General features: G+C 49.4%; 1 long non-coding RNA gene and 1 pseudogene across 1 annotated transcript; one reads left to right on the forward strand and one right to left on the reverse strand.

Annotated features, from left to right (window-relative positions):
- The first annotated feature begins 6,779 nt into the window (after positions 1-6,779).
- Positions 6,780-7,419, forward strand: LOC133886092 (uncharacterized). Its single transcript, XR_009903331.1, has 3 exons — positions 6,780-6,914; positions 7,002-7,068; positions 7,186-7,419. It is a non-coding gene; the product is annotated as an uncharacterized LOC133886092 (long non-coding RNA).
- A 768-nt stretch (positions 7,420-8,187) lies between these two features.
- On the reverse strand, positions 8,188-9,163 carry LOC133886437 (heat shock 70 kDa protein BIP5-like; annotated as a pseudogene).
- Between the last annotated feature and the right edge of the window lie 5,943 nt (positions 9,164-15,106).

Raw genomic sequence — 15,106 nt, forward strand, 5'->3', positions numbered from 1 at the left:
AAACTTGCAGAGACTACCGGAGCAAGGTTGAGCTCAGGGAAGTGATCACTGACGCAGGCAAGGGCAAAGCAGGCGCTGGGACTCCGACCTCAAGGAGGTGGTCACCGACGGTCTCGCGAAGCCTTTGCTCAAGGTCACCTGCCTCCTCGGAGGCCGTCAAAAACAAGTCGATATGATCGGTCACGGTATCCCCCTGGATTTAGGCACACATGAACGCCGGCAGCATGGAGCACCGAGTCAAAGGGTGTGAACGCCCGACTAAGGCATTTGTAGAAGTATGCCCGCCACTGCTCGTTCCCCCTCCATGTCCGCTCCAAGTCTCTATGGATATCGTAAATGATATTGGCCTGTTGAAACAAACATGAAATGAGAATTTCAGTTCATAGTGGTTCTTATGAGATTATATGATAAATAAACGAGATGTTAATTACACATACCACTGGTTAGCGAACGTTGTTCCTGGGTTGTGGTTCTGATTATTTTCCCACGCTTCGCCATGCCTGAACTGTGTGGCATGATGCACGATTCTTGCATGATCGAAGGATTGCTTTGCTAATCTTTATTTCATGGCCATGACCTGTTGGCACTGCTTAGTCCTATGACCAGCACCTTCGCCATGTAACTCACAGTAGAATGTGGCTGAGTCCTGCGGAGCCCGTCCACCTTGGCCTCCGCAACCTCAGCCTCTGACACTCTGGCCTCCTCGAGTAGCCCCACCTTGCACTTCGCTTACCGCCTGGGTGACTTCAACTGGTCCGGAGTCTATCTGGTTGACTTCTTTTTTCTTCGTTGTGTACTCAAATGCTTTGGCTTTTCTAACATGCTTCGATCTGTCTCTGGAGTGTCCAATGCTTGCTTCCCTGGCTGACATATTTGTCTTTAGCGCTTTTGAAGCTGCCACCGCATTCTTTCTCCGAAGGTGATCTAGCTCGAACCTCGCATACTCTTCCATCTTATTGAGGAGCTCTTGTATGCTCCCTGGCCTCTTTTGTGTAAGCTTTCCTACCAGAAGCCCTTCTCTGATGCCCTGTATGGCGGCATCAATGATGGTGTCTTCGCTCAAGCCTTTCACTTGGCAGCGAATGTGTATGAAGCGACGCATATAACTCTGCAATGTCTCCATTGGCTGTTGCTTCAGTGCAAAGAGGTCGCTTGCGGTAACCTTGTCCACTCGATTTCCTTGAAAATTGCTATATAGGGCATTGCGTAGTTGCTCCCATGCATAAATGGATCCTGGAGGCAACCGAAGGTCCTGCGCCGGTCGTGTTATGACTTCTGACGGAGTCATGTGGAAAGCCGTTTCATCTGCACGATGCAGCATATCAATCTCTTCTTGCATTTTCTCTAGTGTTTTTCTGGCTTCTTCTGCTCACCGGCGATATTCTGTGGCCTTCTGACTTGTTGCCAAGCTATCCAACATGTGCTTTTTCTGTGCAATCTACCTCTCCAATTCTTTGACTTCTAGCCTGACTGTTCTTTCCTCTTATGTCTCATCTTCGTCTTCATATTCTTCGAAGTTACCTAGGTCATCCCACTCTTCTTCAATGTACGCCTTTCTTCGCTCTTCTACCGAAGCCACGAAGTGGGCGCGAGCATTAGCTTCTATGCCGCGCACTGCTCCTGCTGCGTCTTCCTAGATGGCTGCTTCATGGCTGTCTCTGTTATCGTCCGGAGGCGCCACATCGACACCATCATGTTGTTGGTGGTCGTTGAAGGCTCCTCTGGTCAAAGCGTTGCTCGGGCCTAGCACCGCCGAAGGGGGCGTTTCGGCCGAAGCCCCGGCTAGAGCCAGGAGCTCCGGCAATGTCTTCGATGCACCGACTGGCTTCGTCTTCTTTTTAGGTGTCATAGATTTGGCCTGTTCGATCCCCATGGACGGCGCCAACTGTTGGAACCTAAATCCCCAAACAAGGAAGGCCTTCGCTTGGAGGGGAAGCCGAAGGCTTCAGGGTGTGACACGTGTTTAGAGGGTGTATCAATCTTAATTCCTCTGTCACCTCAGTTACAGCATGACCCTATTTATAGCCCGTACTCAACCACTCCACGCTAGAATTTACAGTCTCACCCCCTCAACTGCCACATTCCCGGCATATTCGGGGGTATTATGATACTATCAAGTACATCTGCATAATTATAACTATACCCTGAGCGACTATGCGGGCTTCGACGTCCAACATGCGTCTTTGGCCAATCTCGTCACTGCACTACGGGTCACCCTTCGGTCTCCACCCGAAGGTTCACTAGGATCTCCACCTATCCTGACCCCTGGCGTCGTGGGTCAACCTTTGGCCTCCCGCCGAAGGCACGCCAGAGCCTTCGCCTACACAGGCAGGTGAAGTCGTGGACCGACCTTCGGCCTCCGACCGAAGGCCCGCCAGGGCCTTCGCCTACACTAGAAGGTGAAGTCACGGATCGACCTTCAGCCTCCGACCGAAGGCCCGCCAGAGCCTTTGCCTGCACTTCCTGAAACACAACTGCAACATTCATCAGTGCTCAGTTACCGGCGGACTTTGACTTTCCATCTGAAGGGTAAGGGAGATCATCCGCCAACAGGTACATGATCAAATACAAATGGAAGGTCCAAATGCAATGTACATAAATAAGGTGAATACCTTACAAATATAAGATCAAGATGCGCTAAATACATTCACACTTGACTGTCGTCATGACCCCACCTACAAAACAGGTATATTTTTCGGACAGTACTTGTATGTGTGACCTGTTTTATCGCACTTGCTATATCGCTTCACCCTTGGACCTGCCTCGGATTCATCCATATTGTTTCGAATTCGCCGTGTTTCTCGACGTCCCTGTGTGTTCTTCATCCTCTCAAAGTCTGGCACATGGATTCATGAGGGACCTGGATTACTTGTAAACATATCAATAATGTCGTAGCCATACAGCTCATGGTTTCATATGTTCAGTATCTGATTCTTCATAAAGTACTTAGAAACAGATTGTTTGGGTAGCATATTGTGCTCCCCATAAGAATCTATGACGTGTGTACACAACCTTTGTAGCAATTGTGGCTTCTGACATGTACAGATGCGTGTTCCAATCCTAAGCACACACTCTTACACATGACGCTCACGTCTGCCACCCCTACGAAACTACCATACTCTAAATACTACTATACATCCGATGGCTATCCTAGGATGTCAAAATTGATCTTTACAATATACTGCAAAATATAGCATATCCTATACTTCTAAACCCTAGGTTGCATAATATAACTATAGTTATGCTGCTAAACCCTAGATCTAGTGGTACTTTAATTACTAATAAAAACATAAGTCTAAAAAAATTACCGAAAAGCGAGATCCAAAATCCGCAGATCAAAAACAGTAGAGCTTCACCACGCTGCCTCCCTTTCCTCTCCTCTTCTCTCCCTCCTCTCCTCTCCTCTACTTTCCTCTCATCTCCTATTCCTTTCTCTTTTTTCTAGATTATAATGAGCATTTTAGCTGATTTTCTGCCATTATATAGTGGTGGAGGGGTGGGGGTGGCCCCTAACTGCCCCCGAGACGGGTTCCAAGAGGCTCGGATCAAATGTGGGTGGCTTCATTCTGTGGCCCAAGCGCCACATAGTGTTTGAAGATGAGACTGACGAGTCATCTGATGCGGAGTCAGACCCACCACACAGAATTTCTCTGACTCCTCCACGGTCGCCGCCACCGCCACCGTCACAAAGAAGAGAATCAACTCCTCCCTAGTCACCGCCACCGCCACCGTCACCCAGAATAGAGGCAACTCCTTCCAATCCGAAGTTGCCACCAAGGAAGCCAACTCCTCCCCCTCAGAAGTCAGCACCAGTGCCACCAAGAGAGGCAACTCCTCCCCTTCCGAAGTTGACAACAGCTGCATAGTCTAAGTATTTGAGTTCATCTCAGAAGTCGACTTCATCCTAGAAGCAAAGGGCACCTAAGAAGGTGGTAGCACCTGAGAAGTTTCCTTATGAACAAACACTAGAGGAAACCAGAGCGATAGTGGATGCCAGTGTCAAGAAATTCTTTCAAAAGCTAGAGCCTGAGAAGAAAAAACCAATTTGTGCAGAAACACAAAAGTTTTTTTCTTGAAGATGGCTAAACCTATTGAGCGTAAGAGTAAATCAGACGCGCTCATCAAAAGCAAGAAATAGTTGAAAGAGTCTTCTATCGAACAGATATGATAAGAACAGAATTTAGAAAGATTTCTTAAAGATGCTAAAATGACAAAAGAGCAATTTCTAGACGAGTCCTTAGCACCAAAAGCAGTCGAGAGATGGCAATTTAATTTGGATAAACTCTTGGTTGAGCCAAACGTGTGGGACAAATTGACCTTTCAACTTTGAAAATTCCATGCGTGGTAAATGAAGGAGTCGCAGGATGGTAGAGAAATGTTCGAGGTAAGATACAAGAATCGAGATTTCCTCCACGGGGATGGCTCTATTTATATATTATTTGAGGAAATATATCGACTGTACCAGCAAGATGCCCTCGATGTGTCTTTCTTGAGTTGTTGGACTCCCTAAGTGTCATATACGTATAATGCATAATATACATTCATGTATCATTTGATTGAATGTCTTAACTTATTCCTTATGTAGAATGGAGGTACAAAGATGCAGGACGGAGGGCATCGACCATGTGGGCTTCATCGACCCACATCATGTAAACCCGACAATGATCCATTCTGATCCAAAAGGAACCGAGGACTAGGCATTGAAGTATATTCTAGAGCTACAATTGAAGAAATACATACTTTTGGCCTACCACTTTGGGTATGTGTTTCCCTCCATGAATTCTACTCTTTTTGAGCAATACATAGTTAGAAATTAGGATCAACCAACCTATGGTGACCTATGTGCAGTTATCACTGGATCCTCCTTGTCATCCAGCCAAACATCAGCAAGATCATTGTTTTCGACTCACAGAATAATCCAAAAGAAACCTACCAACCCATCATTGACTTGCTATAAAGGTAAAATCCGACCATTTCATTATTGCTCTTGTAATATTTGATTAGATTGAATCTAAATCTACTTACGGTAATAATCACACACATGCAGAGTGTACCTACGTTACATCAAGAAGGGAGTCAGACACCGGCTGTTCGTGAAAGAATGGATTATTTGACATGATTTTCCTTATAGGAAACAGAGCCCAGACAGTAATTTATGTGGATTTTATGTGGTTCATCAGTTTGGGGATGAGGAGGAGTAGGTAGACCAGGGGGGTAGCTCTAGCTCTACTTCTTCTCTTGTGTGGCTGCGTGGTCCTTCTAGCCTCCCGAGGCGACCGGTGCCAATGGCTAGACGCCCGCTCATTTGACCAGATGGAGAGAAGTAAATGGCTCTCTCTACTCTCACTATTTTTTGCCTTTGTATCTTCAATATTTCAACACATACTAATAATTTGCCTTTACACTTGTGCTGGAACTGGCTGAAGGTTGGAGAGGGTGACCACTCACGCCATGTAAACGGCATCCTTGGACTTTTGATCAAGGAGAAGTTCCTTGGCATGGTTACTTTGGGCGGAGTAACCGAGCCGGCATACACATGGGCCCACTATGCAGCCGCGCCGGACGCCTATGACTGGGAGGGAAGGGTGTTTCCCAATAGAGCCGAGCGGATGAAGGCCGAGCTGTGGGTAAGTTTCTTTCGCACTACATTAGTCAATACTAACCGCATGGAAATTATTTAACTAATGACTGGATCCGTCGCATCTATATGCAGGATTTTTTTAGATGCAAGCCGAGCTTGGAGGCTAGGGCAGCTGCTGTCGTCGACAAAGCTGCCAAGAAGCTTGTTAAGGATATGCACTATGAGGCACGCGTCCAGGCCATGATCAAATTTCACGCGGAACACCTTGGAGCGAAGGTGACAAAAAAGATGCTAGGACCATATTTCTGACCCGGGAGCAATACCTGCAGGTAAAGTACATTAAAGCTTATTATTCCATTGATTACTAACACTTAATTTCTTCTTCTTATATATCATTTACTTGATTATTTAGGTGCCTCCGGGGTGGTGCGCCGGAGACCTTCCGTGCTGGGCGGTGATCGTGGACAAGTGGTGCGCTCCCGAGTGGGAGGACAGTCACAATGCTTGCCGGGAAAGGCGATTGTTGATGCCTGGAGCGCCACACCATCAAGGCAACCTCAGCCTGACTGGTTTCGCGGCTAGATGGGTATGCAATAGCATCTGTTGTTCCCAAGCTCAATTCTCCTTAATTTCTGTGCGGGCGCCCCCTTTATGAATGTTATTGCTTTTCTGTTGCAGTCGGCAAAAAATGATGGTCAGCCTCTCTCCCAGTTCAAGGCTTATGCTTTGGCCCATAAGTCAAAGGCGATGCACGGGGTTGCTTATGACCCGAATGACCCGGCCTCAGCGTACACCAACGAGAACGTCAAGGCTCGCCTGGATGGATACACATCGATGGCAAAGGAGGTCCACGGCCCAGACTTTGATCCGAGCGAGCATGATCTTGATGGGGAAGTGGTTATGAGGGCGGGAGGAGGCAAGAAACATGGCCGGTTCTGGATTGGCGACGGCACACTCGATACGGCCACCACTCCCTCTCTCTCTCAGCTTAGAGCTCAGAGCACGAGCTCAGGTCCGGGTATACGCCCTCACCCAGAGCCTACACGGATTGCGATGAACAAAATCCAGGTTAGTTCTATTTCATTCAACCTCCACGATCTTTACATGTTTTGCATTGGAACGATGATGAGATTGCGCTGACATACTGTAGGCCCAGCTGGATGAAGAAAGGAGGCTCCAGCACGAATTAGAGAGAACGTTCGAGGAGAGGCTAGTGGCAGAACGATCCCAGTGGTATGCGATGATGATGCCCCTTTATGCTGCAATAGGCCAAACTCCGCCACCGATGCCACCGCCTTCTCGTCCACTTGCTCCACAGGCTCCATACACTCCTGTGAGTTAGTTTATAACCTTGTAATCACCATTACTGACATTCCTACAGCCATAGAGTGTTGTGCTAACTATCTCCTCCTTTGTGCAGTATCCATCAGAGGGATCGAATACGCCTGGAGCTGGAGGTTCGCACTTTGGTACTCCACCTCACTTTGGTTTGTTCTCCTCACTTTGAAAACTTACTTTTGTAACCCCATATCCATACTTACCATTTCTGTTTACTTTCAAATGTATACTTCTTAATTAGCGTTTCTGCTCCTTAATTGATGCAGGTTAAGGTGGTAATCAAGTGTTGAGTCCGTTACGGCCTGCTACATTTTCTTTTTGTTTGGACTATGTTTTGCTATCTTGTCACGACAATTTGTCATGTTTGTGTCACTTGCGATAGTTTATGCGCTGTTTGTGGCATATGTGATGTTTATGCGACGGTTTATGTGATGTTTGTGTAATATGCGATGTTTATGTGATGTTTATGTAATATGCGATGTTTATGTGAAGGTGGTAATCTGTGAAATATATATAAATTATTTTGAATTGCAGCGACAATTTTGAATCTGGTATGGATCAATTGTCGATCTGATAAATAACAGTTTGCCGAGTGTAACACTCGGCAAACACGGCTATGCCGAGTGTTACACTCGGCAAACCGGACACATGTCGCAAGGCTGTTCAATCTGGCATTTTGGATGCCAGTTTGCCGAGTGTGCTCCAATACACTCGGCAAAGAGTGCCACGTGTCGCCAAACTGTGCTATCTGGGCGCTATTCTGTGCTCACTTTGCCGAGTGCCCTCCAATACACTCGGCAAACGTGCCGTGATTTGCCGAGTGTATTCGACGGACACTCGGTTAAGTCAGCAAACTGCCCAAAAAAAGGGACGATGTGCGAGCGCCACGTGTCCTCTTTTTGCTGAGTGTATCCCTTAGACACTTGGAAAAGAGACCGTTAAAGCTCTACCGCCGTTAGGTCGCTTTTTTTTTTGCCAAGTGTCGTATTTGGCTCTCGGCAAATATGTTTGCCGAGTGCGTGATATAAAACACTCGGCAAACATCTGTTTGCCGGCACTGTGTATGCCGACAGTACTTTGCCAAGTGTTATACTCGGCAAACACGTTGCCGAGTGTTTTTAGGCCTTTGCCGTGTGGCCTAGGCCACACGGCAAAGTCTCGAAATCCGGTGGTGCATGCTGACAAAGAGATCCTTATTTTCACTTGGATTCCGTCGTTCCGAATATTTTCAGTTTGGTTGCCCACTGCTTGTTTTTTTTCTTTCAATATCACGTCTTCTTGGTGGGCACCACCGTGTTCCTCGTGACCAGTTTGGTCATCACCCCGCCGACCGTCTCCATGCCCAACGTGAGCGGTGCGACGTCGAGGAGGATCATCCCTCTAGTGTTGTTGTCGACGTGCCCGCTGAGGATGCTTGCCTGGACGGCGGCGCCGAACGCGACGGCCTCGTCGGGGTTGACACCCTTGTTGGGCTCCTTGCCGTTGAAGTAGTCCTTGAGGAGCTGCTGCACCTTGGGGATCCTGGTCGCCGCCGAGGTCGAAGACGAGGACGTTCTTCTCGGCGCCCTTCTTGTCGATGCCGTAGGCGATGGCAGCCGCGGTGGGCTCGTTGACGATGCGGAGCACCTTGAGCCCGGCGATGACGCCGGCGTCCTTGGTGGCCTGGCGCTGCGCGTCGTTGAAGTAGGCCGGGACGGTGACGACGGCGTGCGTGACCTTCTCGCCGAGGTAGGCCTCGGCGGTCTCTTTCATCTTGGTGAGCACCATGGCGCTGACCTCCTCGGGGCTGAACTCCCGCACGTCGCCGTCCCTCACCTGGACACGCACGTGCGGCTTCCCGTTGCGATCCACAACGGCGTAGGGCAGCAGCTTCATGTCCCTCTGCACCACGGCGTCGTCGAACTGGCGCCCGATGAGTCGTTTGGCGTCGTAGATGGTGCGCGCCGGGTTGGCCGCCGCCTGGTTCTTGGCGGCCTCGCCGATGAGCCGCTCGCCCCCGTCGGTGAAGGCGACCCAGGAGGGCGTGATCCGGTTTCCCTGGTCGTTGGCGATGATCTCGACGTGGCCGTTCCGGTAGACGCCGACGCACGAGTAGGTGGTGCCCAGGTCGATCCCGATCACGGTGCCTGTGTTCTTGTCGGCGCCACCATCAGCCGGTGCAGCGTAACTCGGGGCCACGAGGAGCAGCCCGGCGACCAACAGCGCGAACAGCAAGGTCCACGCGCGAGACAGCGCCATCGCCATCGCTTCTTCTTCGCGTCGTTGCCTTGAAATCTCTTGCCGGTGCAGCTGATGTCCCTAGTTGTTGTTGTTGCTAAGACACGAAACGACGACGACGACGAGGTGGGCAGGGGGCAAGCCGGTATATATGATCTCCAGGTGAGGCGATGTATGACGTGGACGAACCGGAGGCGGTCACCGACTCCCATCGAGGCGACTCGTCAAAAAGCAGCCGGCCGGTTCTGGACCGTGTGTATTTCTGATCAAACGGTCAGGAGAGGGCACTGACGTGTCTATGCGTCGTCGGCTGGAAATCTTGAGACACTAGGATCTATCAGATGTGTAATGTGATTCGGACAATGCAGAAAAAAGAATCCGTTCCGTCCTCTTCTCTTTCGTGAACGTGAAACACAGTTGGTCTTCGAGTTGAACTGTCATGGCCAGACCGAGTTGGAAGCAAACTAGGCGGCGACATGACACGTTGAGTCCGTTGCGACCTAGGTGCCATGCAGGTCGGTTCTAAGATTTCAGTGGAGACTTCGTTTGAATTGAAACATAAGAAATACTTATTATATAAATTGTAAATATGATATTTGGTGTATGTATTAAAAAATTGTTTTTGATAAAAATTTAAAGTATGTAAAAAAATCATGTTCACCTTAAATTTTTTGAAAAGATCATCTTAAACAATTTTTTCTAACATTTATAGATGAGAAGTCATGGATGATGGTATCAATATTAATCTCATCTAGCAATTTCTTCTCAATGTATAATGTTGCCAAACTAATTAATATTTCTTGAGACATTTAATTCTTAACGCAAACAAAATTGTTTAAGATGCTCATTTAAGATTTTCCGAAACATGTTTAGAACCCAATCCCAGTTACCAATGACTAAAGCTTCCTTCTTTTCAATTTTCACAAGTTTACAAGCATCTACATCAATTTTATAACCCTAATCCCAATCACTAACGATCATTCACTTACTATCCATCCGATTTTCTACGAACCCACCTAAAATCAATCCACCAAAATTACCATCACAAGTGGAATAAACTAAAATTGTAATCTCCCGCAGCTACAAATACACATACAAACTGGAGAGCCAGGAACAAGCATGAATCTTCACCTGGATGTCATCGGGTAGGTACTGGTGCTTCATGGAGAGGTCCATGGCGTGCTTAAGACGCTAGTTGCTAACGTCCACCACCTCCCGCGGCAGCCGCATGCAGTGCCTCCTTGATGTCCAGGTCGTGGTATGGGCGTACAAATCATCATATCGGAGACCTACGGCGGCAACAAACACATTAGAATCTGTGGAAGAAAATGATTAGGATCACGGAGATGCCTCTGCTGAGCCATAGCTGCGGTCGATTGACCCTAACCCTAGGCTTCGAGCCTCCGAGCGTGAGGAGGTCAGGCGGCTAGGCCAGACGATGATACGAGCTGAGGTCATGAGGACTCGAGGAGATGAGACGACAGTTATCGGTGTAATAGGTAAGGCGTGCCTCATGTGGCGGATCCCTCCCGTCAAGTGTCAGCCAGCAGCAGATATTGTCAAGACCATGATCATCCCCTTGGTCACAAAGCAAGCTCTGCAACCAGCCCTTGCTGGTCGCAGAGCAGGTCCTCAGCTAACCAGTCAGGTCTCATCTAATGATTCCTACTTGAGTGTTCCTTCCTTCCCCAGGTACTTGCTTTCGGCGAGACATGGTCGTGGGGCGGTGTGGAGTTGCAGTGACCCATCCGTAGCAATTAATGCCGCGGGATGGTTTGACGGGTGAGCGTGATGGCATTCGATGATGGAACAGGGTGCGCAAGATGACCAGAGCAGAGCATACATGCCTATCCGACGTCATGATGGGTTAGGGGTAGTTGGCTCCATCAGGGGTAGGTTTGTCACAGGGTTTGGTATGGTCTGTTTGTTTGTGCATCTTTGCCCCTGGTGTATAAAGGGGTGAAGACTTTGCTTGTAAAAGAGAGGACATTCTGTAACAAGTTTACCTAATTCATAAGACAATACACATGTTGGATGGCTATTATCCCACGGGAGGCTCGAACCTAGATAAATCCTTGTTTTCTATAGTCTAATTTGATATACACATACAGGAAACTAGTCGATATGATCGGTCACCCCCTGAATTTAGGTAGACATGAATGCCGACAGCCTAGAGCAACGAGTCAAAGGGTGTGAACACCTAACTAAAGCATTCGAAGAAGTACGCCCACCGCTGGTCGTTCTCCCTCAATGTCTGCTCCAAGTCCCTTTCCACTGCGAGTAGTTCCTCCGGACAAACTCGTCGGAAACAAGTTGTAGAGCACGTAGAAGTCAGCTGGTCGAGTATTACTTGGCTAGCCTAAGACTACACATGGCTTAGTCTGTGGCAAGACTGGCGCTCCTTGAAGATCATTCTGAAGGATATCTCGCTCAATCGTAAACCCAAGGTCGCACTCGACCATCGCCACCCGACTGCGCTGATTCTTGATGTCATCTATGGTGGTGGTCGGTTATTTTGGGACTCTACAACCACAACAGCGACATATGCCCATCAAAAAAATACAGAAGGTCGATCAGGTATCATACAGAATTAAAATATAGATTACTGTTTACTCTATGAACTCCTGTGGCCCTTGGCACTCTACCTCCAACTTCGCCTCGACTTCAGGGCTGGCGGCCACGACCCCTCCCGAACAATCTCAAGGTTGAAGTCGGGTTCACGGCAGCGGTAGCACCGATTAGCATACCCTGCCATAGTCTTAGCCGCCTTCGCCACATCCTCTGTTGTCCTCGCCACCAGGATGCTCGGGAGCTGGGTGAACTTCTTCTCCAGGACGTTGATGGAGTAGCCTAGCCCCGCGCGGACTCTTCGCTTGGCTCGTTAGCTTTCATCCCGATGCTCCTCAGGGGCCACCGCATCGCCATAAAGGCAATCTAAAGAAAGCCACGAATCGTCCACTCATCCTCCATCAGCTTGGAATATTGAGTGACGAGCGCATCCCTCTCCTCTTAAAATACGATTTCTCTTGTTGAAGTGCGGTATTCTCCCATTGAAGCGGGTGCCTAGCCTCCTTTTCCTCGGCCACCAACGCCTCCATCTTGGTGCATCTGCGATCTGCCACTTCCTTCTTAGTGATCAGCTGGCCGATGGAGGTGGGGAGGCTGGCGACCAGGGAGAGCAGGACGGAGGCCGGAGCAAGCCCCCCAATAGGCTCTGAAGGTGTGGGGGACATGACGAGCACTTCAAGAGGCGTCGGGATCGTAGTTGGCTTGGGGGATGGAATGTCTAGTTGAGGCACCGCAGGAGGAGTTTCTACTTGAGTTATTGACGGGGTGGAGGATTTGCAGCAACTACAAGTCGCAGAGTTAAAAAAAGAACTCGAAATGTCTACGCCTAACCAGGGGACTTATCGTGTGGTCAGAGGGGTGCGCACAACTCTCGACCTCATGAAACCATTGAGTTGACCTGATAGGGAGTTCACATCTACCGTTGTGCCACGAGCACATGACATCCCACGAGCACGTTTGGACGCTTCCGTGGAAGCCGTATTCTCCGCTGGCCATTTCTCCCCTTGTACGGAGACTTGACGAGTAGACTGGTTGGACCTAGTTGACTCGGGGAGTGACTGATCGCTCACCAGGTAGCCACACTGCTTGTCATACCTCCGTCCGTGGTTGACTTTTGACTACGAGCAGTATGATGCCTTGCTAGGTCAGGATGAGGCTGGTCGCTCCTCTGCAGACCAGTACTGCACGCAAGATATCCACCTGTGGTCGATGTCCGGCCCGAGGCTATCTGGTTGTCTCTATAACCATATGTGTTGGAGGTGTGACAAGATTGATCAGGAGGAGGTAGAGCTGCGCCCTGTTGGGCGCTCGGGTGGAGATCATGATGAACTCCACTCCATGTGGTGGCCTAACTGGAGGCCTCCAAGACCTCGTCGATGACTGAGCGCAAAATGTTGACCTTAGGAAGACCCTACAAATGGCGTTAACTATGAAAATGCAAGTGATAAGAAGGCTCGGGGGCGGGAATTTTGGAAATGCCAAACTTACCCTCTATCGTTGTGCTCTCTCTGGAGGGCTGAGATCACACAGCGGAAGGGCACCAACCGGAGGACCATCTTTCTTCGGGGAGCCCGGCATTAGGATTCGAACCCACGAGTCAATGGTGTCATTTGTAAGATCTGAATAATAGAAGAGGTGTGAGAGGTCGCACAATTTTTGGATGAAAGGGTAGTACCGGGGAATCGATGGTAGGGTAACTTGTGAAGCTCGACCGGGTCTCATCATTCGGTATGGAGTACATAAATGTTGGGTGCGCTGCGCTCCACAGGGGACACAACTGGCGCTTGATGTAGTCGCGGACGACATCCAACCATGTCAGCCTAGCTCTTTGAATCTGGCCAACTAGTTTGGCCAGGGTCAGTAGCTCTAGGGTGGTTGCGGGCGAATTCCCCCAGTTTTCCGTGACCCGCGCTAGTGCGCTCTGCACGTGAAGGTTATCCAAGGAATTGTTGCCCGCGAGGTAGAACCAATCCTTCCTCCAACCCGATGATGATTACTTGAGGCCCACCTCGATGTAGGAGTTTGTGGCATTATCACGAAGGCAGGCTGTGTAAAAGAACTAAAAGAGGTCAAGGCATAGCTCGACCCTAACGAAGTTCTCACACAGATGAGCGAAAATACTCAGCATGAGAATGGAATTGGGGTTGAGATGTAGGTGACATATGTTGTAGAAAGAGATGACGATGGTGAAGAACTCGGAGAAGGGAGGTACGAGGCCCGCCAAGAAGAATGAGACAACCAGCACGATCTACCCTTGGCGGGGGGGTGAGCGCACTCTCCCTGGCATGGTACCCTGTGGAAAGGCAGCTGGTGAGTAGGCCTCGCACAACGCCTTTAGCCTTGCTGTGTCGCACTTGGATATGGGGAAGGAGGAATCGCTGCCGGTGTGCTCCATCGGATTATGGTGGAACATGTTGTGAGGGCAAGGACAGAGATGGAGACGACGGAGGAGACAAAGAGTTCTAAGCGCAAAGAGGCTTGGGGGCGATGGAAGGCAGCGAAAGGATTCGTGGAGAGCTGTGGGTACTCCAATTTAAAGTGCCACCATGGTATCTCAACCGTCGTGGGGTCGAATTCACGCGAAAGTCGAAGGGTCACAATTAATGTTTCTCTCTCCCACATCTTTTCTCTCTCTCTCTCCCATGTTTTTCTCTCACTCTCTCCCACATTTTCCCTCTCTCTCTCTCTCTCTCTCTCTCTGAACGTTTAACCTTCCATCGGGATATGATTTCCTCAGTCGATCATTAATGTGGGTTGAATTGACGACCACTCCCTGGGCAAACTTTTGATCATCTGGGGCCCGAGTGGTGTGACCAAACCCGACCGCAACCATGTGGCATGCAACGACCACTCCCTGGGTAAATTTATGATCACCTGGGGCACAGGGGGTGCGACCTGATTCGTCCACGACCACGGACCCCCGCAGCAAACCACTTAGTCCACCATATCCACGAGGGAGCTTGGAGGCTATTGTCGGTGTAATAGGTAAGGGGGTGCCCCATGTGGTGGGTCCTATGCCACCAAGTTTCAACTGTCAGTAGATATTGTCAAGACCACGACCGCATCGTGCAACAAGGGCTAGGCTCATGCGACCAGCCCCCTGGTCACAAAGCAAGATCCTGCGACCAACAAGGTCTGATCGCAGAGCAGGTCCTCACCTATCAGTCAAGTCTCATTTAATGCTACCTACTTGAGTGTTTTTCCTTCCCTAGGAACTTGCTTTCGGTGAGGCATGGTTGTGGGGAGGTGTGGAGTTGCAGTGATCCATCCAGTAGCATTTAATGCCGCGAGATGGTCTGATGGGTGAGCATAACAGCGTTCAGTGATGGTATAGGGCGCAGGATGACCAGAGTAAAGCAGACATGCTTCTCTGACGTCATAATGGGCCAGGGATAGTTGGCT

Source organism: Phragmites australis, chromosome 12, assembly GCF_958298935.1.
Source record: "Phragmites australis chromosome 12, lpPhrAust1.1, whole genome shotgun sequence".
In the NCBI taxonomy this organism is placed as follows: Eukaryota; Viridiplantae; Streptophyta; class Magnoliopsida; order Poales; family Poaceae; genus Phragmites; species Phragmites australis.